This window comes from Oncorhynchus clarkii, chromosome 16 (assembly GCF_045791955.1).
Source record: "Oncorhynchus clarkii lewisi isolate Uvic-CL-2024 chromosome 16, UVic_Ocla_1.0, whole genome shotgun sequence".
Lineage (NCBI taxonomy): Eukaryota > Metazoa > Chordata > Actinopteri > Salmoniformes > Salmonidae > Oncorhynchus > Oncorhynchus clarkii.
This window is the reverse complement of record NC_092162.1, coordinates 63,992,156-64,018,521: the sequence shown is the minus strand read 5'-3', so window position 1 is coordinate 64,018,521 and position 26,366 is coordinate 63,992,156. Positions and strand designations below refer to the sequence as shown.

General features: G+C 43.5%; 1 long non-coding RNA gene across 1 annotated transcript; it reads right to left on the bottom strand.

Annotated features, from left to right (window-relative positions):
- Positions 1-16,068: 16,068 nt before the first annotated feature.
- On the bottom strand, positions 16,069-26,172 carry LOC139367741 (uncharacterized). The gene is made up of 3 exons (XR_011626882.1): positions 26,044-26,172; positions 17,268-17,461; positions 16,069-16,154 (listed from the first exon to the last, which is right to left on the bottom strand). It is a non-coding gene; the product is annotated as an uncharacterized lncRNA (long non-coding RNA).
- Positions 26,173-26,366: the final 194 nt, after the last annotated feature.

The window sequence follows — 26,366 nt, the reverse complement described above, 5'->3', positions numbered from 1 at the left end:
GGGAGGAGGTCAGAGACCTGGCAGTGTGGTGCCAGAACAACAACATCTTTCTCACCGACAGTAAGACCAAGGAGCTGATCGTGGACTACAGGTAACGGAGGGCCAAGCACGCCCCCATTCACATCCACAGGGCTGAAGTGGAGTGGTCAAGAGCTTCAAGTTCATCTGCGTCCATACCACTAAGGATCTATCATGGTCCACACACACCAACACAGTCATGAAGAGGGCAGGACAACTCCTCTCCCCCCTCGGGAAGCTAAAAAGATTTGACATCAGATCCTCAACAAGTTCTACAGCTACACCACTGAGAGCATCTTGACTGGCTGCATCACTGCTTGGTATGGCCACGTTTTGGCCTCTGACCGCAGGCCGAGCTCCCTGTCATTCAGCACCTCTATACAAGGCGATGTCAGAGGAAGGCCCTAAGAATTTTCAGGACTCCAGTCACCAAAGTCATAGACTATTCTCTCTGCTACCGCAGAGCAAGGGGTACCGATGCACCAAGTCTGGAACCAACAGGACCTTGAACAGGTTCTACCCCAAAGCAATAAGATTGCTAAATAATTAGTTAAATAGTTAACCAAATAGATACCCGGACTATCTGCATTGACCCTTTTTGACTAATGACATATGCTGTTGCAAATGTTTATTATCTATCCTGATGCCTAGTCACTTTATTCCTAGTTATATGTTCATACAGTTGAAGTCACAAGTTTACTCACACTTAGGTTGGAGTCATTAAAAATTGTTTTTCAACCACTCCACAAATGTCTTGTTAACAAGCTACAGTGGGGCAAAAAAGTATTTAGTCAGCCACCAATTGTGCAAGGCCTGTAATTTTCATCATAGGTACACTTCAACTATGACAGACGAAATGAGAAAAAAAATCCAGAAAATCACATTGTACGATTTTTAATGAATTTATTTGCAAATTATGGTGGAAAATAAGTATTTGGTCAATAACAAAAGTGTATCTCAATAGTTTGTTATATACCCTTTGTTGGCAATGACAGAGGTCAAACGTTTTCTGTAAGTCTTCACAAGGTTTTCACACACTGTTGCTGGTATTTTGGCCCATTCCTCCATGCAGATCTCCTCTAGAGCAGTGATGTTTTGGGGCTGTTGCTGGGCAACACGGACTTTCAACTCCCTCCAAAGATTTTCTATGGGGTTGAGATCTGGAGACTTGCTAGGCCACTCCAGGACCTTGAAATGCTTCTTACGAAGCCACTCCTTCGTTGCCCGGGTGATGTGTTTGGGATCATTGTCATGCTGAAAGACCCAGCCACGTTTCATCTTCAATGCCCTTGCTGATGGAAGGAGGTTTTCACTCAAAATCTCATGATACAGGCCCCATTCATTCTTTCCTTTACACGGATCAGTCGTCCTGGTCCCTTTGCAGAAAAACAGCCCCAAAGCATAATGTTTCCACCCCCATGCTTCACAGTAGGTATGGTGTTCTTTGGATGCAACTCAGCATTCTTTGTCTTCTTGAGTTTTTACCAAAAAGTTATATTTTGGTTTCATCTGACCATATGACATTCTCCCAATCTTCTTCTGGATCATCCAAATGCTCTCTAGCAAACTTCAGACGGGCCTGGACATGTACTGGCTTAAGCTGGGGGACACTGCAGGATTTGAGTCCCTGGCGGCGTAGTGTGTTACTGATGGTAGGCTTTGTTACTTTGGTCCCAGCTCTCTCCAGGTCATTCACCCTGTGTGGTTCTGGGATTTTTGCTCACCGTTCTTGTGATCATTTTGACCCCACGGGGTGAGATCTTGCATGGAGCCCCAGATCAAGGGAGATTATCAGTGGTCTTGTAAGTCTTCCATTTCTTAATAATTGCTCCCACAGTTGATTTCTTCAAACCAAGCTGCTTACCTATTGCAGATTCAGTCTTCCCAGCCTGGTGCAGGTCTACAATTTTGTTTCTGGTGTCCTTTGACAGATCTTTGGTCTTGGCCATAGTGGAGTTTGGAGTGGGACTGTTTGAGTTGTGGACAGGTGTCTTTTATACTGATAACAAGTTCAAACAGGTGCCGTTAATACAGGTAACGAGTGGAGGACAGACAAGCCTCTTAAAGAAGAAGTTACAGGTCTGTGAGTGACAGAAATCTTGCTTGTTTGTAGGTGACCAAATACTTATTTTCCCCCATAATTTGCAAAGAAATACATTAAAAATCCTACAATGTGATTTTCTAGATTTTTTTTCTCATTTTGTCTGTCATAGTTGACGTGAACCTATGATGAAAATTACAGACCTCTCTCATATTTTTAAGTGGGAGAACTTGCACAATTGGTGACTGACCAAATACTTTTTTGCCCCACTGTATAGTTTTGGCAAGTCGATTAGGACATCTACTTTGTATGACACAAGTAATTTTCCAACAATTGTTTACAGACAGATTATTTCACTTAACATTCACTGTATCACAATTCCAGTGGGTCAGAAGTGTACATACACTAAGTTGATTGTGCCTTTAAATAGCTTTGAAAATTCCAGAAAATAATGTCATGGCTTTAGAAGCTTCTGATAGGCTAATTGACATAATTTTAGCCAAGTAGAAGTGTACCTGTGGATGTATTTTATGGCCTACCTTCAAACTCAGTGCCTCTTTGCTTGACATCATGGGAAAATCAAAAGAAATCAGCCAAGACCTCAGTAAATAAATTGTAAACCTCCACAAGTCTGGTTCATCCTTGGGAGCAATTTCCAAATGCCTGAAGGTGCCACGTTCATCTGTACAAGAAATAGCACGCAAGTACAAACACCATGGGACCACTCAGCCATCATACCGCTCAGGAAGGAGACGCGTTCTGACTCCTAGAGATGAACGTACTTTGGTGCGAAAAGTGCAAATCAATCCCAGAACAACAGCAAAGGACCTTGTGAAGATGCTGGTACAAAAGTATTTATATCCACAGTAAAACGAGTCCTATATCGACATAACTTGAAAGGCCGCTCAGCAAGGAAGAAGCCACTGCTCCGAAACCTGCCGTAAAAAAAGCCAGACTAAGGTTTGCAACTGCACATGTGGACAAAGATCGTACCTTTTGGTGAAAAGTCATCTGGTCTGATGAAACCAAAATAGAACTGTTTGGCCATACTGACCATCGTTATGTTTGGAGGAAATAGGGGGAGGCTTGCAAGCCCAAGAACACCATCCCAACCTTGAAGCACGGGGGTGGCATCATCATGTTGTAGGGGTGCTTTGCTGCAGGAGGGACTAGTGCACTTCACAAAATAGATGGCATCATGAAGTAGGACAATTATGTGGATATATTGAAGCAACATCTCAAGACATCAGTCAGGAAGTTAAAGCTGGGTCGCAAATGGGTCTTCCAAATGGACAATGACCCCCAAGCATTCTTCCAAGTTGTGGCAAAATGGCTTAAGGACAACAGAGTCAAGGTATTGGAGTGGCCATCACAAAGCCCTGACCTCAATCCTATAGAAAATGTGTGGGCAGATCTGAAAAAGCATGTGCGAGCAAGGAGGCCTATAATCCTGACTCAGTTACACCAGCTCTTGTCAGGAGGAATGGGCCAAATTCACCCAACTCAACATGGGAAGCTTGTGGAAGGCTCCCCAAAACGTTTGACCCAAGTTAAACAATTTAAAGGCAATGCTACCAAATACTAATTGAGTGTATGTAAACTTCTGACCCACTGGGAATGTGATGAAAGAAAGAAAAACTGAAATAAATCATTCTCTCTACCGTTATTTCACATTCTTAAAATAAAGTGGTGATCCTAACTGACCTAATACAAGGAATTTTTACTCTGATTAAATGTCAGGAATTGTGAAAAACTGAGTTTAAACGTATTTGTCTAAGGACATGTAAACTTCCGACTTCAACTGTATCTACCTCAATTACCTCGTATCCCTGCATATCGACTCATTACAGGTACCCCTTGTATATAGCCAAGTTATCATTACTCATTGCGTATTTATTATAAAATTATTATTTGTAACTTTTCTATTAATTCTCTATTTTCTCTCTGCGTTGTTGGAAAGGACCCGCAAGTAAGTCTTTCACTGTCATTGTTAACGCAGCATGTGACGAATACAATTACATTTGATTCATTTGATTAGTCCTTCCCAGCTGGGACAGGACTTTGACATCATTCACAATCGTAATGTGTGTGTGTGTGTGTGTGTGTGTGTGTGTGTGTGTGTGTGTGTGTGTGTGTGTGTGTGTGCGTGTGTAAAAATGCTTCAAAACAGAATGGATGTATTTAGTCTAGGCTGCTCCCATCTTGGCTTTGTTGCGATAACAGCTCAGTCATTCTATACATCTCAATAAGACCCCAGTCATATAGATTGATTAATCCCACAGGAGAGGAGCACACACACACATACACACACACAAACACGCACACAGGAGAGCAGCAGAGCAGCAGGCCCAAAAGACTGAGTTGTGTGTTCAGGGACAGAATGCAAAGATCCTGCTAGTCTAAAAGTCAACGGAATGTGTCCCAGTAGGATGAAGTGTCAGACAACACTGATGGCTCCCTACACTACACCACAGCCCCAACAGTCCTGTGATATGTCTATTATAGACAACACTGATGGCTCCCTACACTACACCACAGCCCAAACAGTCCTGTGATATGTCTATTATAGACAACACTGATGGCTCCCTACACTACACCACAGCCCAAACAGTCCTGTGATGTCTATTATTGTTTCTGTTAGAAGTGATTAGATTTTTATGAATCTGAGAGTGTTTCCCTGAACCTGTCAGTCATCCACCTAGTTGCCTCCAGCACTCATTAACCTTCCTGACTCTCATACACCCTCTATCACATCTCTCATATCCCTTCTATCACTTTACCTCTCTCTCTCCATCTCTCTCTCTCTCTCTCTCGCTCTCTCTCTCACATACCCTCTCTATAATCTTTCATATCCCATCTCTCTCCATACCTCTCTCTCTCTTTCAATCACCCACTCTCTCTCTCTCTCTCGATCCCCCATCTCTCTCCATCTCTCTCTCTCTCACATCCCCTTTCTATAATCTTTCATATCCCATCTCTCTCCATACCCCTCTCTCTCGATCACCCACTCTCTCTCTCTCTCACATCCCCTCTCTATCATCTTTCATATCCCATCTCTCTCCATACCTCTCTCCCTCGATCCCCCACTCTCTCTCTCTCTCACATCCCCTCTCTATCATCTTTCATATCTCATCTCTCTCCATACCTCTCTCCCTCGATCCCCCACTCTCTCTCTCACATCCCCTCTCTATCATCTTTCATATCTCATCTCTCTCCATACCTCTCTCCCTTGATCCCCCACTCTCTCTCGATCACCCACTCTCTCTCACATCCCCTCTCTATCATCTTTCATATCTCATCTCTCTCCATACCTCTCTCCCTTGATCCCCCACTCTCTCTCGATCACCCACTCTCTCTCACATCCCCTCTCTATCATCTTTCATATCCCATCTCTCTCCATACCTCTCTCCCTCGATCCCCCACTCTCTCTCGCTCTCTCTCAACTGGGGACATTTTGTTTGTCGCCACAAGGTCAAATGCTATTTCTAGGTGGTTTAGAGTTAAGGTTAGAATTAGTGTTAGGGTGAGAACTAGGTTTAGGTTTAGGAACTAGGGTTCATTTTAGGAGCTAGGGTTAGCTTCAAGGTTAGGGTTAGGTTTTGGAGTTAAGGTTAGGGTTAAGATTATGGTTAGGGTTAGGGTTAACAAATATAATTTTAGATGGGAGTGAATTGTGTGTACCCACAAGGTCAGTTAAACAAGACTGTGTGTGAGTGTGCGTGTGTGTGTGCGTGTGCGTGTGCGTGTGCGCGTCCGTGTTTAGTTGTAAGATGCCAACTGCTCTGCCTATTATTTAGGAAGGAGATCATGTCCTCTTATGTGGTGTAGACTTCCAGTGAGTTATGGTTGCTCGTTGAGGCGCAGTGCTATCAGCATCTCACCGAAGAAACACGACAAGGCTGAGAGGTTTATCTTAAACACACACACACACAGACACACACACTCTGACACAGTGATTTAATGCATTTTAATCATTTTAACATTGCTTGTTTTTTCTGCCTCACGACCTCTCAATAACACATTGTCTCAAAACCTTCCATCTAGATGAAGTTTCGTACACACACACACACACACACACACACACACACACACACACACACACACACACACACACACACACACACACACACACACACACACACACAGGTTTATCCTAAACACACACCACACACAGCAGTGTATGTGAGGCAGGAAGAAATAGACATTGAGACTACGGTGTGCAGTAGCACCAGTTCTGTAGGTGATGCAGGTGTATGACTTTGCAGTAAAGGTGGTTGGGACATTGTCACAATGTTACTCAAGTCCCCTGAGAATGCTGGCTGGCTGGCTGCCTGCCTGCCTTGCTGCCTGGCTGCCTGCCTGGCTGTCTGCCTTGCTGCCTGGCTACCTGCCTGGCTGCCTGCCTGGCTGTCTGCCTTGCTGCCTGGCTACCTGCCTGGCTGCCTGCCTGGCTGCCTGGTTGCCTGCCTGCAGCTCCTCACCACACAGCACCAGACCCTGTGTGTCTTTCACACTGAGCAGGCAGGGAAAGTGGGCCCTCTGGTACAGGGTATGGTGTTCACTGAAGTCCCCATGAGAACACACTTTCAATTCCCATGACTGTGCTTATTTCTCTGTGAAGGACATTGAAGATGTGTATGTGCACTTTAAACTTTCATTGGATATGGTTTGACTGTTTCTTATACGGGCCTGGTAAACTTCATCTAATGTTCCCCTCAACTTAATGTGAGGGAGACATTATTGACCCCAATGGCAGATAAATGACCAGCGAGCATTGTGTTGGGAAACTGAGATATTAGCTGAGCTGCAGGACAGCACTGTTCAGATCGTGACACTATGAACATGACTTCAGTCAGAAATAAGATATCTCGAGCAGATTGCAAAAGTACAAAGATGGGGCGAATAATGATGGAAAGGAAACACAAAAAGTATGTGTTGTTCCCAGTCCAAGCCAAAGAGGCTGAGTCTTTGTGGCTGTGCCCTTAGACTACTGGGTTTTAGAGGAGTCTAAGTACACATTATAAATCTGCACCATTTATACATTACCCTGAAGTGACCCCTGCTGGTCATTTGGTTCAATGCAATGTGTGTATTCATATACTTGTATAATTCCTGATTTAAAAAAAGACTACTTAGCATTAAAACTGAGTAAAAATCTCTCCATGTATACATGGGACTTTCAAGATCGAAAGAAATCAACGTTATTCCTGAAATACTAACAAACTTCACAAGCTAACTGGAATTGGAACGACAGTAAGATTGGTGTGTTTACAGTCAGGATGATCTCACCAGCACATCGCTTGCACTAGTAAACAAAATGTATGCTCTTGGTGGTGAATTTTACCTCGCCAATCTCTCTGTCCATTCTGTGTCTGACTGATTTCACTTTGAAAAGTATTGAGCTCCTTTCTACCTTTCTGTCTGTCACTCTCTCCCTGTCAAATCAGCCAGCCAACTCACCGTATCCCCCCCTTCACTCTCTCCCTGTCCACTCAGCCAGCCAACTCACCATATCCCTCCCCTTCACTCTCTCCCTGTCCACTCAGCCAGCCAACTCACCGTACCCCCCCTTCACTCTCTCCCTGTCCACTCAGCCAGCCAACTCACCATAGCCCCCCTTTTTCCCTCCCCTTCACTCTCTCCCTGTCCACTCAGCCAGCCAACTCACCGTATCCCCCCTTTTTCCCTCCCCTTCACTCTCTCCCTGTCCACTCAGCCAGCCAACTCACCTTCACTCTCTCCCTGTCCACTCAGCCAGCCAACTCACCTTCACTCTCTCCCTGTCAAATCAGCCAGCCAACTCACTGTATCCCCCCCTTCACTCTCTCCCTGTCCACTCAGCCAGCCAACTCACCATATCCCTCCCCTTCACTCTCTCCCTGTCCACTCAGCCAGCCAACTCACCGTATCCCCCCTTTTTCCCTCCCTTCACTCTCTCCCTGTCCACTCAGCCAGCCAACTCACCGTATCCCCCCCTTTTCCCTCCCCTTCACTCTCTCCCTGTCCACTCAGCCAGCCAACTCACCGTACCCCCCCCCCCCTTCTTCCCTCTCCCCTATTCCCTCCCCTTTACTCTCCTCTTGTCCACACAGCAACTCAACATAATACCACCCTATCCCAGCATCATACAACCCCCCCCCAAACACATATACACACTTTCTATTTTCCCTGCCTTGGACACTTTCTATTGTCCCTTCCTTGGACACTTCCTATTGTCCCTTCCTTGGACACTTCCTATTGTCCCTTCCTTGGACACTTCCTATTGTCCCTTCCTTGGTCACTTCCTATTGTCCCTTCCTTGGACACTTCCTATTGTCCCTTCCTTGGACACTTCCTATTGTCCCTTCCTTGGACACTTCCTATTGTCCCTTCCTTGGACACTTCCTATTGTCCCTTCCTTGGACACTTCCTATTGTCGCTTCCTTGGACACTTCCTATTGTCCCTTCCTTGGACACTTCCTATTGTCCCTGCCTTGGACACTTCCTAGTGTCCCTTTCTTGGACACTTCCTATTGTCCCTGCCTTGGACACGTCCTAGTGTCCCTTTCTTGGACACTTCCTATTGTCCCTTCCTTGGACATGTCCTAGTGTCCCTTCTTTGAACACTTCAAATGCATCTCCAGAATTCCTCTCTCTACTTTCTTGCTAGACTGCTTTCTGACGACAACACGATTGATCTGATCTGAGCCAGAGATCCACAGAGAAGCAAGAGAGGTACCAATACCACACACGCACACAAGCACACACTGGTTGTATGGTGGAGTACGGCTGGTGAGTCAGTGACCAGCTAGGGCACCTTACCACAGAGTGCAGTATTTCCAGTTTTCTTGAATGCTAGCTCTCAGGGATAAGTTGAGTTATGGGGACAGAACAAGAGAGGGATCTATTAAAATTTCCCCAAGGATATCAGACAACAAACACCTGAGCCCAGTCAATACCTACTCTGTACTCCAGTGGAGGCTGGTGGGAGGAGCTATAGGAGGATGGGCTCATTGTAATGGCTGGAATGGAAGAAATTGAACAAAGTATCCTCCCCTCTTCTCCCACCTTTACTCTGTTCCTGTCTACACAGCAACTCAACATAATATCACCTCTTCCCAGCATGACTCATCATACACCCCCCCCCCCCCCCCACACACACACACACACACTGAAGTCTGTGAAAGGTGACATTCACCAAGCTGTCCACCAACCCTGCCAGACAAGTCATGGCATTGTCAGTCGACCATGCAAGGGCGCAATTAACTTTGGGAGCCTCCTGACAGCTGTGTGTGTGTCTGTCTACGTGTGTGTGTGCGTCTGTCTACGTTTGTGTGTGTGTGTGTGTGTGTGTGTGTGTGTGTGTGTGTGTGTGTGTGTGTGTGTGTGTGTGTGTGTGTGTGTGTGTGTGTGTGTGTGTGTGTGTGTGTGTGTGTGTGTGTGTGTGTGTGTGTGTGCGTGCGTGCGTGAGTGGCCCTTTATCAACAAGCTGAGATGTTGATGAAACATGCTGATGAAACATCTCTCTTTACCTCAGCTGACCTCATCTCGTCTCAACTAGTCAGACGTGGTGGGTGTCATTTTACAGACTCTGCCCTGTCTCTGGCCCCGTGGTGACAGGACAAGCCCAAAGTTTATTACTTCAACAATTAACAACTATCATCCACAACAACTGGGGGACCCCCAGTCCCAAACCAACCTCTAGTCATCTGGAGGACTCAATGGTCCCCAGTCCCAAACCAACCTCTAGTCACCTGGAGGACTCAATGGTCCCCAGTCCCAAACCAACCTCTAGTCATCTGGAGGACTCAATGGTCCCCAGTCCCAAACCAACCTCTAGTCATCTGGAGGACTCAATGGTCCCCAGTCCCAAACCAACCTCTAGTCATCTGGAGGACTCAATGGTCCCCAGTCCCAAACCAACCTCTAGTCATCTGGAGGACTCAATGGTCCCCAGTCCCAAACCAACCTCTAGTCATCTGGAGGACTCAATGGTCCCCAGTCCCAAACCAACCTCTAGTCATCTGGAGGACTCAATGGTCCCCAGTCCCAAACCAACCTCTAGTCATCTGGAGGACTCAATGGTCCCCAGTCCCAAACCAACCTCTAGTCATCTGGAGGACTCAATGGTCCCCAGTCCCAAACCAACCTCTAGTCATGCGGAGGACTCAAAGGTCCCCAGTCCCAAACCAACCTCTAGTCATGCAGAGGACTCAATGGTCCCCTGTACCAAACTGGTGGAGTACAGCTGGTGAGTCCTAAGCAACTTTGCAGTATTTAGTTTTTTTGTGTGTTATTTCTTACATTATTAGCCCAGATTGTCTTTTGTGTTATTATTAAATACAGTCTGGAATAACTTTAGCATATCAGATCAGCGGTAACTCACCAGCATTATGACCAGGAATACGACTTTTCCGAATTGGATCCTTTGTTCGTACCCCACAGGGCAATTGAACTTATCGCAGAGAATGCTCCAAGACGCTGCCGACGGAGAAGAGGTATTCAGAGTGGACTTCTAGTCCGACTCAGGAGGCATGCTCACCATCCACTGCTTCTAAACAGCCAGCTGGGTTCTCAGTACATCACACAGACAGGAATGAAGAACTCTCCAGGAAGAAGAAAGGAGGTGATATATGTTTCATGATTTACTACTAATGGTGTGATTGTGATAACGTCAAGAAAGTCATTTTGTTCACCCGACCTAGAATACCTCACAATCAAATGCTGACCATATTACCTCCCAAGAGAATTCTCTTCGGTTATAGTCACAGTCCCTCAAGCCGATACCACGACGGCCCTCAAGGAACTACACTGGACTTTGTGCAAACGCTACCAAAGTTCTATCAACACATTGCCTGTAGTACTCCCGCTGCAAAAACACTCAACCATTGTTACTCTCTCTTCCGGGATGGCTACAAGGCCCTCTCTCACACACCCTTCGGCAAATCAGGTCAAGACTCCATTTTGCTCCTCCCTTCCTATAGACAAGGCAGAAACTCAAACAGGAAGTACCCGTGCTAAGGTCTATTCAAGGCTGGTCTGACCAATCGGAATCCATGCTTCAAGATAGTTTTGATTACGTGGACTGGGATGTGTTCCGGGAAGCCTCTGATAATAACATTGACGTAAACACGGACACGGTGACTGAGTTCATCAGGAAGTGTATATGTTGTACCCACTGGAACTACTAAAACCTACCCAAACCAAAAACCATGGACAGATGGCAGCATTTATGCAAAACTGAAAGCATGAACCACCGCATTTAACCATGGCAAGGTGACTGGGAATATGGTTGAATACAAACAGTGTAGTTATTCCCTCCGTAAGGCAATCAAACAGGAAAAACATCAGTACAGAGACAAAGTGGAGTCGCAATTCAACGGCTCAGACGTGAGACGTATGTGGCAGAGCCTACAGACAATCATTTATTACAAAGGGAAAACCAGCCATATTGCGGACACAACCTCTTGCTCCCGGATAGGCTAAGCACCTTCTTCGCCCGCTTTGAGGATAACACAGTGCCACTGACATGGCCCACTCCCAAGGACTCTGGGCTCTCGTTCTCCGTGGCCGACGTGAGTAAGACATTTAAGTGTGTTAACCCTCGCAAGGCTGCCGGCCCAGACAGCATCCCTAGCTGCGTCCTCAGAGCATGCGCAGACCAGCTGACAGGAGTGTTTATGGACATATTCAATCTCTCCCTATCCCAGTCTGCTGTCCCCACTTGCTTCAAGTGAACTCAAGAAAGCAAAGGTAACAGATCTAAATGACTATTGCCCCGTAGCACTCACTTCTGTCATCATGAAGTGCTTTGAGAGGCTAGCTAAGGACCATATCACCTTTACTTTTCCTGCATAACACATCAAAAGATCCACAGACACTGCAATCACCATTGCACTGCACACTGCCCTATTCCATCTGGACATTAGGAATACCTATGTAAAAATGCTGTACATTGACTATAGCTCAGCCTTGAACACCACAGTACCCTCCAAGCTCATCATTAAGCTCGGGGTCCTGGGTCTGAACCCCGCTCTGTGCTACTAGGTCCAGGACTTCCTGACGGTCCGCTCCCAGGTGGTGAAGGTAGGAAACAACATCTCCACTTTGCTGATCCTCAACACAGGGGCCCCACAAGGGCGAGTGCTCAGCCTCCTCCTGCACTCCCTGTTCATCCATGACTGTGTGGCCACGCAAGCCTCCAATCAAGTTTGCAGACGACACAACAGTAGTAGGCCTGATTACCAATAATGACAAGACAGCCTAACAGGGAGGAGGTGAAGGCCCTGGCGGCATGGGGTCATGAAAATAACTTTTACAGAGAGCATCCTGTCAGGCTGTATCACCGCCTGGTATAGCAACTGCACTGCCCGAAACCGCAACGCTCTCCAGAGGGTGGTGCGGTCTGCCCAACGCATCACCGGGGCACACTGCCTGCCCTCCAGGACACCTACAACACCCGATGTCACAGAAAGGCCAAAAAGATCATCAAGGACAACAACCACCGGAGCCACTGCCGGTTCACCCCGCTATCATCCAGAAGGCGAGGTCAGTATAGGTGCATCAAAGCTGGGACGGAGAGACTGAAAAACAGCTTCTATCTCAAGGCCATCAGACTATTATATTCATCACTAGCCGGCTTCCATCCGGTTACTCAACCCTGCACCTTAGAGGCTGCTGCCCTATATACATAGACATGGAATCACTGACCACTTTAATAGTGGAACACTAGTCACTTTAATGTTTACCTACTGCTTTACTTCATATGGAAAAAAGTATTCTATTCCACTGTATTTTAGTCAATGCCACTCCGACATTGGCCGTTCTTAATTCCATTCTTTTACTTTTAAATTTGAGTGTATTGTTGTGAATTGTTAGATACTGCTGCACTGTTGGAACTAGACCCGCAATAACATCTGCTAAATATATGTACGTGACCAATAAAATTTGATTTGATTTGAATACCTACTCTATTCTCCAGTGGAGGCTGGTGGGAGGAGCTATAGGAGGACGGGCTCATTGTAATGGCTGAAATGGAAGTAACGGAACGGAATCAAATATGGTTTGATATGTTTGACACCATTCCATTTATTCCTTTCCAGCCATTACAATGAGCCCATCCTCCTATAGCTCCTCCCAACAGCCTCCTCTGCCTCTACTCTGTCTCTGTTCTCCCTCTGATACCCTGTTCCTCTATACATCCTCCTAGAAATATGATATGTTACAGCATCCAATTCGTACGCTATTGTACGACCGGGTAAGACGTATGATACTATACGTAAGTGGTCCTCTGATTCGTATTATTGTGTATGACCTCTATTCCATTCATAATGTAACCTAATGTAACGTAATATCAATCTAAATGAAGGGACCAGATTTACATACCAAATCCTACAAATTTCTCTGAGACCAGGTTGAGGTAACAGGTTGTAATCCTAGATAGGTATACGTGCTGTCAAGCTCACATGAGAAACAAATATGTGGTCTTAATATGGCCTTGTGTGCTCTAGTCTAGATTGTAAACTCTGACCGCACAGCCGTCATACCGCTCAGGAAGGAGACGCGTTGTTTCCTCGAGATGAACGTACTTTGGTTATCGTTATGTTTGGAGGAAAAAGGAGGACGCTTGCAAGCCGAAGAACACCATCCCAACCGTGAAGTATGGGGGTGGCAGCATCATGTTGTGGTGGTGCTTTGCTGCAGGAGGGACTGGTGCACTTTACAAAATAGATGGCATCAAGAGGAAGGAAAATTATGTGAATATACTGAAGCAACATCTCAAGACATCAGTCAGGAAGTTAAAGCTGAGTCGCAAATGGGTCTTCCAAATGGACAATGACCCCAAGCATACTTCCAAAGTTGACTTAAGGACAACAAAGTCAAGGTATTGGAGTGGCCATCACAAAGCCCTGACCTCAATCCTATAGAAGATTTGTGGGCACAACTGAAAAAGTGTGTGCGAGCAAGGAGGCCTACAATCCTGACTCAGGTACACCAGCTCTGTCAGGAGGAATGGGACAAAATTCAACCAACTTAATGTGGGAAGCTTGTGGAAGGCTACCTGAAACGTTTGACCCAAGTTAAAATATTTAAAGGTAATGCTACCAAATACTAATTGAGTGTATGTAAACTTCTGACTAACTGTGAAGCTGAAATAAATCATTCTCTTGACGATATTTCGGACATTTCACATTCTTAAAATAAGGTGGTGATCCTAACTGACCTAGACAGGGACTTTTTACTAGGATTAAATGTCAGGTTGTTGTGAAATTGTGAAAAACTGAGTTTAAATGTATTTGGCTAAGGTGTATCTAAACTTCTGACTTCATCTGTACATGTATGACACTGCAATACCTCCTTTCCACCATATATGGGCTAAGCTTACTAAAAACTACTCATCAACTCCTTTCTCAACACGATTGCGTGGGTCTGTGATGAAATCAGTAAGCCTCAGCTCAGTTTGACCAAATGTCAACTGACGTCAGAGCTAATCAGTCAGAGCTAATCAGTTAGAGCTAATCAGTTAGAGCTAATCAGTTAGAGCTAATCAGTCAGAGCTAATCAGTCAGAGCTAATCAGTTAGAGCTAATCAGTCAGAGCTAATCAGTCAGAGATAATCAGTCAGAGCTAATCAGTCAGAGCTAATCAGTTAGAGCTAATCAGTCAGAGCTAATCAGTCAGAGCTAATCAGTCAGAGCTAATCAGTCAGAGCTAATCAGTCAGAGCTAATCAGTTAGAGCTAATCAGTTAGAGCTAATCAGTCAGAGCTAATCAGTCAGAGCTAATCAGTCAGAGCTAATCAGTCAGAGCTAATCAGTTAGAGCTAATCAGTCAGAGCTAATCAGCCAGAGCTAATCAGTCAGAGCTAATCAGTTAGAGCTAATTAGTCAGAGCTAATCAGTCAGAGCTAATCAGTCAGAGCTAATCAGTTAGAGCTAATCAGTCAGAGCTAATCAGTTAGAGCTAATCAGTCAGAGCTAATCAGTCAGAGCTAATCAGTTAGAGCTAATCAGTCAGAGCTAATCAGTCAGAGCTAATCAGTCAGAGCTAATCAGTTAGAGCTAATCAGTTAGAGCTAATCAGTCAGAGCTAATCAGTTAGAGCTAATCAGTCATAGCTAATCAGTCAGAGCTAATCAGTCAGAGCTAATCAGTCAGAGCTAATCAGTCAGAGCTAATCAGTTAGAGCTAATCAGTCAGAGCTAATCAGTCAGAGCTAATCAGTTAGAGCTAATCAGTAAGAGCTAATCAGTCAGAGCTAATCAGTCAGAGCTAATCAGTCAGAGCTAATCAGTCAGAGCTAATCAGTTAGAGCTAATCAGTCAGGGACATACATAGTAATTTGAGATTAAAACATATTAACATATGATCCTCATGACTTCATCAATAATATAACATAAAATGCCTCATGAGGTAGGTTTATAGAGTCTGGAGAGATACTGACCACTACTCTAGTTATAGAGTCTGTAGAGTTACTGACCACTACTCTAGTTATAGAGTCTGTAGAGTTACTGACCACTACTCTAGTTACAGAGTCTGTAGAGGTACTGACCACTACTCTAGTTATAGAGTCTGTAGAGTTACCGACCACTACTAGTTATAGAGTCTGTAGAGTTACTGACCACTACTCTAGTTATAGAGTCTGTAGAGTTACTGACCACTACTCTAGTTTTAGAGTCTGCAGAGTTACTGACCACTACTCTAGTTATAGAGTCTGTAGAGTTACTGACCACTACTAGTTACAGAGTCTGTAGAGGTACCGACCACTACTCTAGTTATAGAGTCTGTAGAGTTACTGACCACTACTAGTTACATAGTCTGTAGAGGTACTGACCACTACTCTAGTTATAGAGTCTGTAGAGTTACTGACCACTACTCTAGTTAAATATTCTGTAGCATTGCTGAACACTACTCTAGTGTTGGACACAGTGCTGAATGCTACTTTGATCTGAACACTCCTCTGTCCTCAGGTTCAGTAAGGAGAACAGAGAGAACATTGATCCCTACACCTTCCTTCCGTTTGGGATGGGGCCCAGGAACTGTATCGGCATGAGATTCGCCCTCCAGACCATTAAGCTGGTGACAGTAGAGATCCTCCAGAGCTTCAGTTTTGTCACCTGCAAGGAGACGGAAGTGAGATTACTGATCGTCTCAATGGGATTATTGGTGTGCTTGAGTCCATACGTACAGTGAATGCGTGTGTTTGAATATGGTGGTGAAAGGAGAGGAGAGGCACAGGTACACGGGACACTACCCTGTTAGTCTAGCCCAGTCTGTTTCTGCTTCAGTCAAACATGGTTGGCATGGCAATGAGTAAAACGTTGTCTAAAGGGCAATCTGCCTGTTGGAAGGGATCAGTTTAGACTCATTGATAATCCAGGTTAATACTCTGGAATGAGGAACATTTTTTATTTTATAGTGCAGAAACTACCCAACTAGCTATAATGCTAAAATGTTGACTACACTGCGTGTACAAAACATTAGGAACACCTACTCTTTCCATGACAGACTGTAGCCTGATCAGATGAAAGCTATGATCCCTTACTGATGTCACTTGTTAAATCCACTTCAATCCGTGTAGATGAAGGGAAGGATGTGCCATTCAGAGGGTGAATGGGCAAGACAAAAGAAGTGCCTTTGAACAGGGTATGGTAGTAGGTACCAGGCGCACCGGTTTGAGTGTGAAACCTTGCAGGGTTTTTCATGCTCAACAGTTTCCTGTGTGTATCAAGAATGGTCCACCACCCAAAGGACATCCAGCCAACTTGACACAACTGTGGGAAGCATTGGAGTCAACATGGGCCAGCACCCCTGTGGAACGCTTTCAACACCTAGTAGAGTCCATGCCCCAATGAATTGAGGCTGTTCTGAGGGCAAAAGGGAGTGCAACTCAATCTTCTAATGTTTTGTACACTCGGTCTATATGTGGGTTTTTGTGTCATATTCTCAGGAACCCCATGAAATTAAGATGCCTCATCTCAAGGGTCATGCAATGAGTATAAAGTGAATACAATATGGACTATTGTAGTAACTATGTGTGCCTTCATTTGTTTAGTTAAATAATTTCTGTTCAGGCATTGAACAACCACAGATCACTAACTAACTTACCTGCAAGAGATTGCTGCAACACAATGTACAACCAATATATAATATATGACCATGAATTATCTAATGCTTTTACTGATGTAAGATAGTATCCCTCATACAACCCTCTTATAAAACTCACATACCGTGTCCACCAACTCAGTCTGTAGTGTGATTCTAGCAGTCCACCAACTCAGTCTGTAGTGTGATTCTAGCAGTCCACCAACTCAGTCTGTAGTGTGATTCTAGCAGTCCACCAACTCAGTCTGTAGTGTAATTCTAGCTGTCCACCAACTCAGTCTGTAGTGTATATGCAACGGAACGCCTGAGACTGTCGTACCTAAACAAAACCAATGAGGGAGGAAGAAAACGATGCACGCATGACTGTTAGTGCCTTTGGATAACAGTATCTGCTAAATGGCATATATCGTTATATACCATATATATTACTGTCAACTCCTCTGTTCGTGCTGTAATATTGTGGGGGATGATAGCCCTCACAATAGTACAGGCAATATTTGAAGCTCAATGTTAAATTCAAATCTCACTACCATCATATCTCTTTTCCAGAGCAACTTACAGGAGCAATTGGGCTTAAATGCCTTGCTCAAGGGCACACACAGATATTAAATTGAGGCAGAAATTACAGTAGCCAATAATTATCAAAATAGAACTCAATTGATTGAACATGATATTGATTTCAATATCATTTAAATATATAGGCCTATGTAGCCTACTGTATCTTTTAATGCAGTCGTCTCAGTTTTCATTTGAAGAATATTTTTACTTGTTTATAACAATTGCAGAGACATTGACACCTTGTATTGTAGTCAACTTTGTTCTGAAGTTATCAATGGTCCCAGAGAGACAGATAAACATCTTCCTTCTATGTTTAGCGGAGATATTCTGTGTATAAATTGATGCGTAAGGGCAAAAAGTAGCTAATGACCGACCCAGTTAGCTGTTCAATGAGTGGTCTGAGGTAGTTGGTAAATAACAAGTGTTTTTAAGTGCATTTTCTTTCTCCATAATTTTAAGCACAAATTACATCTTTGAAAGACACATTTTGCATTTAGAAATGTTGTAACATTTTGTACAATCACCTTCCAGGCATTGGTCTGACGCCGAAAAATAAAGGAAATTCACACAAGCACCACAATACCTATTCCACCCATGCTCTACCAAGGTTTTCCAGCACACAGCTTTGACCTACTACAGTAGCTATGTTGGTATTGTCCTTCAAACTATGTGTAGGCAGGTTGCTTAGGATTCAAACATGTTTTTAGTTTTGAATGTTTTTTAGGAATGTATTGTTATATAATGATGTAATCTGTTGTGTAAATATACAATAATACTGCTGGAGTGAAGTAAAAATGTTCCACTGAGTAGACAATATGTTTGAGCTGAATCTGTTCTGTTCCCCAGTCACCTATATGTTCCCCTGTTGGCCAGTTGTGTGTAGGCTATCAGCATGAACAAGGTATTTATTACCAACAAGATATTTATGACCTTGACCTGGCCAGATAGTTGATCAGTACCAATCTCTCTCTTTCAGAGACAACCCAACCAGCCAGTCTGGTTTCTGCCAGTCAGGTTCCAAACTCTCACAGTGACTCAGCACTCTGACACACACACACTCCGAGACACACACACACACGCCGGGTATAAGCAATATTCCAGTCTCAGATCCCACATAAACAATACTACAGTTTACTATAGAATACATTGAATCTAGGGGGCAATATTTTCATTTTTGGAAAAATAACATTCCCAAAGTAAACAGGTTATTTTGTCAGGACAAGATGCTAGAATATGCATATAATTGACAGCTTAGGATAGAAAACACTCTAAAGTTTCCAAAACTGTAAAAATATTGTCTGTGAGTATAACAGAACTGATATTGCAGGCGAAAGTCTGAGAAAAATCCAATCAGGAAGTGACTCATCTTTTGAAAGCTCTGCGTTCCAATGCGTCCCTATTGAGCAGTGAATGGGCTATCAACCAGATTACTTTTTCTCCGTATTCTCCAAGGTGTCTACAGCATTGTGACGTAGTTTTAAGCATTTATGTTGAAGAATACCCGTAAGCGGCTACATTGCGCAACTAGTCACAATGGTTCCCAGAGTGATTCTCGAGTAAAATACAGGTAGCCATTATTCCAATCGGTCCTACTGAAAAACCAATTGTCCCGGTGGATATATTATCGAATAGATATTTGAAAAACACCTTGAGGATTCATTATAATCAACGTTTGCCATGTTTCTGTCGATATTATGGAGCAATCGACGTTTTCGTGACTGCAATTTCCAGGTGATTTCTCAGCCAAAAGTGAAGAACAAACGGAGCTATTTCGCCTACAAAAATAATATTTTTGGAAAAAAGGAACATTTGCTATCTAACTGGGAGTCTCGTGAGTGAAACCATCCGAAGCTCATCAAAGGTAAACGATTTAATTTGATTGCTTTTCTGATTTCCGTGACCAAGTTACCTGCTGCTACCTGGACAAAATGCTATGCTATGCTATCGATAAGCTTACACAAATGCTTGTCTAGCTTTGGCTGTAAAGCATATTTTGAAAATCTGAGACGACAGGGTGATTAACAAAAGGCTAAGCTGTGTCTCAATATATTTCACTTGTGATTTTCATGAATAGGAATATTTTCTAGAAATATTTATGTCCGTTGCGTTATGCTAATTAGTGTCAGTCGATGATTACGCTCCCGCACCAGGGACGGGGAGTCACTAGTTAACATCTGCTAAGTATGTGTATGTGACCAATGACATCTGCTAAGTATGTGTATGTGACCAATGACATCTGCTAAGTATGTGTATGTGACCAATGACATCTGCTAAGTATGTGTATGTGACCAATGACATCTGCTAAGTATGTGTATGTGACCAATAACATCTGCTAAGTATGTGTATGTGACCAATAACATCTGCTAAGTATGTGTATGTGACCAATAAAATTTGATTTGATTTGCGTTTATATTTTTGTTCAGTATACATGATCTAAGTAAACCTTATTTAATTTGAAGAACTACAAAATAGTGATTTTGTCAGACAGCATAGGCAGCAGCTCTATAGAGATGAGACGATGACATGGAATGAAATAATATTTATCAAATAAAACACATGTAATATACACAACAACTGAAATATTTCATTAAAGTAAAGTCATGTGAATAAATAATGGTTAATAAGCAGTCACTACCATCATGGGACTTTTATTAATTGTTTTATTATGTGTTGTTACAGCAGTCAACCCACATAATGCATAGTGCATTTAATAGTAAAAAAATAACTAATCGAAAAACCTTGATTATTTTTTTTATAATCGAACCAAAATTGAACTGACCTCAAAAAGCACTAATCGCTCAGCACAAAAATGTGGCCACAACACAACTAGCTGTTCTATATTTGGCGTGCTCAGCGGTGGCAAAAGTACCCAATTGTCATACCTGAGAAAAAGTAAAAGATACCTTAACAGAAAATTAAGTAATTGTGAAAGTCACCCAGTTGTAAATACTAATTGAGTAAAAGATACCTTAACAGAAAATGAAGTAATTGTGAAAGTCACCCAGTTGTAAATACTAATTGAGTAAAAGATACCTTAACAGAAAATGAAGTAATTGTGAAAGTCACCCAGTTGTAAATACTAATTGAGTAAAAGTCTAAACGTATTTGGTTTTAAATATACTAAAGTATCGAGAGTAAAAGTATAAATCATTTTATATTCCTTATACTAGAGAAACCAGACAGCTCAATTTTCTTGTTTTTATAATATACGGATAGCAAGGGGTACACTCCAACACTCAGACATCATTAGAAATGAAGCAATTGTGTTTAGTGAGTCCGCCAGATCAGAGGCAGTAAATGTTCTCTTGATAAGTCAGTGAAGTGGACCATTTTCTTGTCCTGCTAAGCATTTGAAATGGTAACAGGTACTTTTGGGTGTCAGGGAAAATGTATGGAGTGAAAAGTGCATTATTTTCTTTAGGAATATGGTGAAATAAAAGTAAGTTATCAAAAATATGAATGGTAAAGTAAAGATAAACCTGTCTTTCCCCGTCTTTCCCTTTATGCAGATGACTCTACACTTCTGGTGTCTCATACAAGTCAAACTTAGCACAGAGCTTACTAACATTAGCAAATGGCTTGGAGATAATCAGCTATCCCTGCACTTAGGTAAAACTGAGGCAATTGTGTAGGACCTCTGAAATAAGAGTGGAGTTAGGTTTTAGTAGTCAACACCTCACCCCCTATGTTAGCTACCTGGGATGCATTCTTGATAGAAGCTTGGGATGTGTGTATTGCCACTGAAATGCTAGTGAAGGTTAATGCCAGGATTAAGTTTTGGGCTAGAAAGTCCATGCTGCTTCATAAGGACTCCATGAGAGTGCTAGTCACCACCATCATTCAATGCCATTTTGACTACGCTAGTACTTCCTGGTTTCTAGGATTAGCTAAACTTCTGAAGGGGAAACTACAGATATCCCAGAATAAGCTGATCAGGGTAATATTGGAGGTGAGTCCACGCACTCACTTAGGCAAGAGCTGCTTTCAGGAACTCAACTGGCTGCCTGTTGAGGCTAGGGTGTCCCAGATCAGACTGGGTTCGGTGTACAGGGGAGTATTTATGGTTCTGTGCCCAGATATCTAACTGATTGCTTTCCCCATGTTAGTGATGCACACAATCACAGCACCAGATCAGATATTGTTAATGTGTGCTTATACAGGTTCAAGAGTAATCCTGGGAAAGGTACGTTCTTGTATACTGGAGCCTCAGAGTGGAATGTGTTGCCTCTGCCCATAAAAACGACTTCCTCTATGGGCAGCTTTAAAAACAAAGTAAAAAACTGTTTGACGTATTCTGTGCCCACTTGACTGTTGCAACTGCGATGATGAGATAGATGTTTTATTATCTCATTGTCGTACTGTGTGCAACCATGTTGGATCTTGCCTAGCCATCTTGTCTCAAGACCCACAATGGAAATAAGTCACAGATTTTATTGTGTGTTATCCTCAATGATTTTACTCATGTACATGTATGGTTTTTCATTAATAAACTCAACTAAAAGCAACTACTTAAGTAATGACCAAATTACTCAAGATTTCCCGAAGGGGATGGCTCCCATTTTATGTGCTCCTAACAAATCGTGCCATTCTGTGTGTTTTTTAGCATTGTTTGTAACTTTTTATGTACACGGTCTCTTATGACCAAAAAGAGCATCTGGACATCAGAACAGCGATTACTCACCTCGAAATGGAAGAAGATTTTTTCTTTAACGAATCCGAGGCGAAAGATTGACATCTCCTCTCGGACCAGGCCCAAATCCCCATCATTCGCATGAAGAGAAGATGCCGATACAGGGGGCACAGATGGGGTGCTTGGTGAGAATTTGTCAGTGAGTGGATAATCTGCATTTATTTACATCCTACAACAAATGTGCAATCACTGGAGAATAAACTGGATGAGCTTCGTTCGAGACTATCCTACCAACGGGACTTTCAAAACTGTAATATCTTATGTCGTGTCTGAATGAGGACATGGATCGGCAAGACAGAAAAGCAACCTCCGGTAAGACGAGGGGTGGTGGTTTATGTCTATTTGTCAACAACAGGTGTTGCGCGATCTCTAAAATTAAGGAAGTCTCAAGGTTTTGCTCGCCTGAGGTTGAGTACCTCATGATAATCTCTAGACCCCACTATTTACCAAGAGAGTTTCTCTATATTTTTCGTAGCTGTCTATTTACCACCATAAACCGATGCAGGAACTAAGACCGCACTCAATGAGCTGTATAAGGCCATAAGCATACAAGAGAATGCTTACCCAGAAGCAGCTCTCCTAGTGGCCGGGGCCTTTAATGCATGAAAACTTAAATCCATTTTACCACATTTCTACCAACATGTCACATGTGCAACCAGAGGGGAAAAAAACTCTAGACCACCCTCGCCCTCCATTTGGAAAATCTGACCAAAATTCTATCCTCCTGATTCCTGCTTACGAGCAAAACCTCAAGCAGGGAAGCGTTACTACAGACACAGGTTCATTCCCGGGCTGTGCCACAACCGGCCGTGGCCAGGAGTCCCTTAGGACAGTACACAATTGGTCCACCGTCGTCCATGTTAGAGGAGGGTTTGGCCGGGGGGGAGGACTTTACTTGGTTCAAAGCGCCCTAGCGACTCCGTGTGGCGGGCCGGGTGCCTGCACGCTGACCCTGGTCACCAGTTGAACAGTGTTTCCTCCAACAAATTTGTGTGGCTGGCTTCCGTGTTAAACTGGCAGGTGTTAAGGAGCGGGGTTAGGCGGGTCATGTTTCGGAGGATGCTTGACTACACCTTCGCCTCTCGCGAGCCCATTGGGGAGTTGCAGTGCAGTGATGAGACAATATTGAAATTGGGGAGAAAAAGGGGTGGTTAAATACCCCCAAAAATTTCAAGCAAGATGTACCAGTGACTTGTTCAATATGGAAGTGGTCTGATGACGTGGATGCTAAGCTGCAGTACTGTTTTGATAGCACAGACTAGAATATGTTCCAGGATTCATCCGATGGCATCGAGGAGTATACCACATCAGTCACTGGCTTCATCAATAAGTGGATCAATGACGTCGTCTCCACAGTGACCGTACGTACATACCCCAACCAGAAGCCATGGATTAAAGGCAACAGCCGCATTGAACAAAAGGGTAGAGCTGCCGCTTTCAAGGAGCGGGACACTAATCCAGATGCTTATGCGAAATCCCACTATGCCCTCTGATGAACCATCAAACAGGCAAAGCATCAGTACAGGACTAAGACTGAATCCTACTACACCGACTCTTATGCTCGTCAGATGTGGCAGGGTTTGCAAACTATTACGGATTACAAAAGGACACCCAGCCGCGAGCTGCCCAGTAACGCGAGTCTACCAAACTAGCTAAATGCCTTCTTCGAGGCAAGCAACACTGAACCATGCATGAGAGCACCAGCTGTTCTGTATGACTGTGTGATCACGCTCTCCGTAGCCGATGTGAGTAAAACCTTTAAACAGGTCAACCTTCACAAGGCCGCAGGGCAAATTACCAGGATGCATAATCAGAGAATGCGCTGACCAACTGGCAAGTGTCTTCACTGACATTTTCCACCTCTCACTGACAGTCTTTAATACCTACATGTTTCAATCAGACCGCCATAGTCCTTGTGCCCAAGAAAGCCAAAGTAACCTGCTTAAATGACTACCCCGTAGCACTTACATCTGTAGCCATGAAGTGCTTTCAAAGGCTGGTCATGGCTCACATCAACACCATCATCCCAGAAACCCTAGACCCATTACGATTAGCATACAGCCCCAACAGATCCACAGATGATGCATTCTCCATTGCACTCCACACTGCCCTTTCCCACCTGGACAAAAGGAACACCTATGTGAAAATGCAGTTTGTTGACTACAGCTCAGCATTCAACACCATAGTGCTGTCAAAGGTCATCACTCAACTAAGGACCCTGGGACCTCCCTCTGCAACTGGATCCTGGACTTCCTGATGGGCCGACCCTAGGTGAAAAGGGTAGGCAACAACACATCTGCCACGCAGATGCCATCCAGGACCTCTATACCATCCAGAACCTCTATACCAGGCGGTGTCAGAGGAAGGCCTTAAAAATGGTCAAAGACTTCAGCCACCCTAGTCATAGACTGTTCTCTCTGCTACCGCACGGCCAGCGGTACCGGGGCATTTACAGCTTCAAGTCATTGCTAAACAATTCATTTAATGGCTACCCGGATTATTTGCATTAATCACCTTTTTTACGTTGCAGCTACTTGCTGTTTATTATCTATGCAAATGTCTTTATCCCTACCTACTTGCACATAATACCTCAATTTACCTCGACTAACCTGTACCCCCGCACATTGACTCTGTACCGGTTCCCCTGTATATAGCCCTGTTATTGTTATTTTATTGTGTTACTATTTTTCTTACTTTAGTTTATTTGTTTTTTATGTAAATCTTTGCATATATTTTCTTACATATTTTTAAAAGATTCTGCATGGTTGGTTATAGGCTGGTAAGCATTTCACGGTAAAGTCTACACCTGTTGTATTCGCCGTATGTGACAAATAACATTTGATTTGAAGTAGTATTCGTAAGTATTTTTACACCACTGGGTGTGCTTGCAGCACAAATTGCAGCCTTCCCAACTACAGTATGGGCTTTGTGATAAAAATGTATAATTTTTTTAGAAGCTATTGATCTTCTGTAGCTACATTATGTTATCTGTTGTAGTATTTTGAATAATTGTATTGATGTCTGATCAGAAAGGAGTAATATGTTTTTTATAGCCTAATTTTGGCAGAATTATTTCAACTTATCAGTTGGTGCTGCAGCACCCCCATTACCCCTACTTCCCGAGGCTATGCCATTCAAAACAATTTTTCCCAGTCGGAGCTAGTTTTTTTCACAGTTGTCTTCAATGCACTGAAGTCGGAAGTCTCATATTTCACACACAAAAATGTACATACCTTGGCCTAAACATCAGAGGCACAGGTAATTTCCACAAAGCTGTGAACAATCTGAGAGACAAGTCAAGGAGAGCCTTCTACGCCATCAAAAGGAACATGAAATTCGACATACAAATTAGGATCTGACCCAAAAAATACTTGAATCAGTGACAGAACACATTTCCCTTTATGGTTTCAAGGTATGGGGTCCGCTCATCAACCAAGAATTCACAAAATTGGACAAACACCAAACTGACCTCTGCATGCCAAATTCAGCAAAAATATCCTCTGTGTACAATGTAAAACACCAAATAATGTACACAGAACATAATTAGACCTCTCATGATCAAATTCCAGAAAAGAGGCATTCAATTCTGCAACCACCTAAAAGGAAGTGATTCCAAAACCTTCCATAACAACATCACCTAGAGAAAGACTAACCTGGAGAAGAGTCCAGCTGGCTAGCTGGTCCTGGGGGTCTGTTCAACACAATTAGATCCAACCAAATTATGAGAAAACAAAAAGATTGCTTGACACATTGGGAAGAATTAACAAAAAAACTGAGCAAACTAAAATGCTATTTGGCTCTAAACAGAGAGTGCACAGTGGCAGAATACCTGATCACTGTGACTGACCTGAAACGAAGGAAAGGTTTGATTATGTACACACTCAATAAGAGAGGCCGCCGTAGGCAGACCTGGCTCTGAAGAGAAGACAGGCTATGTGCATACTGCCCACAAAATTAGGTGGAAACTGAGCTGCAC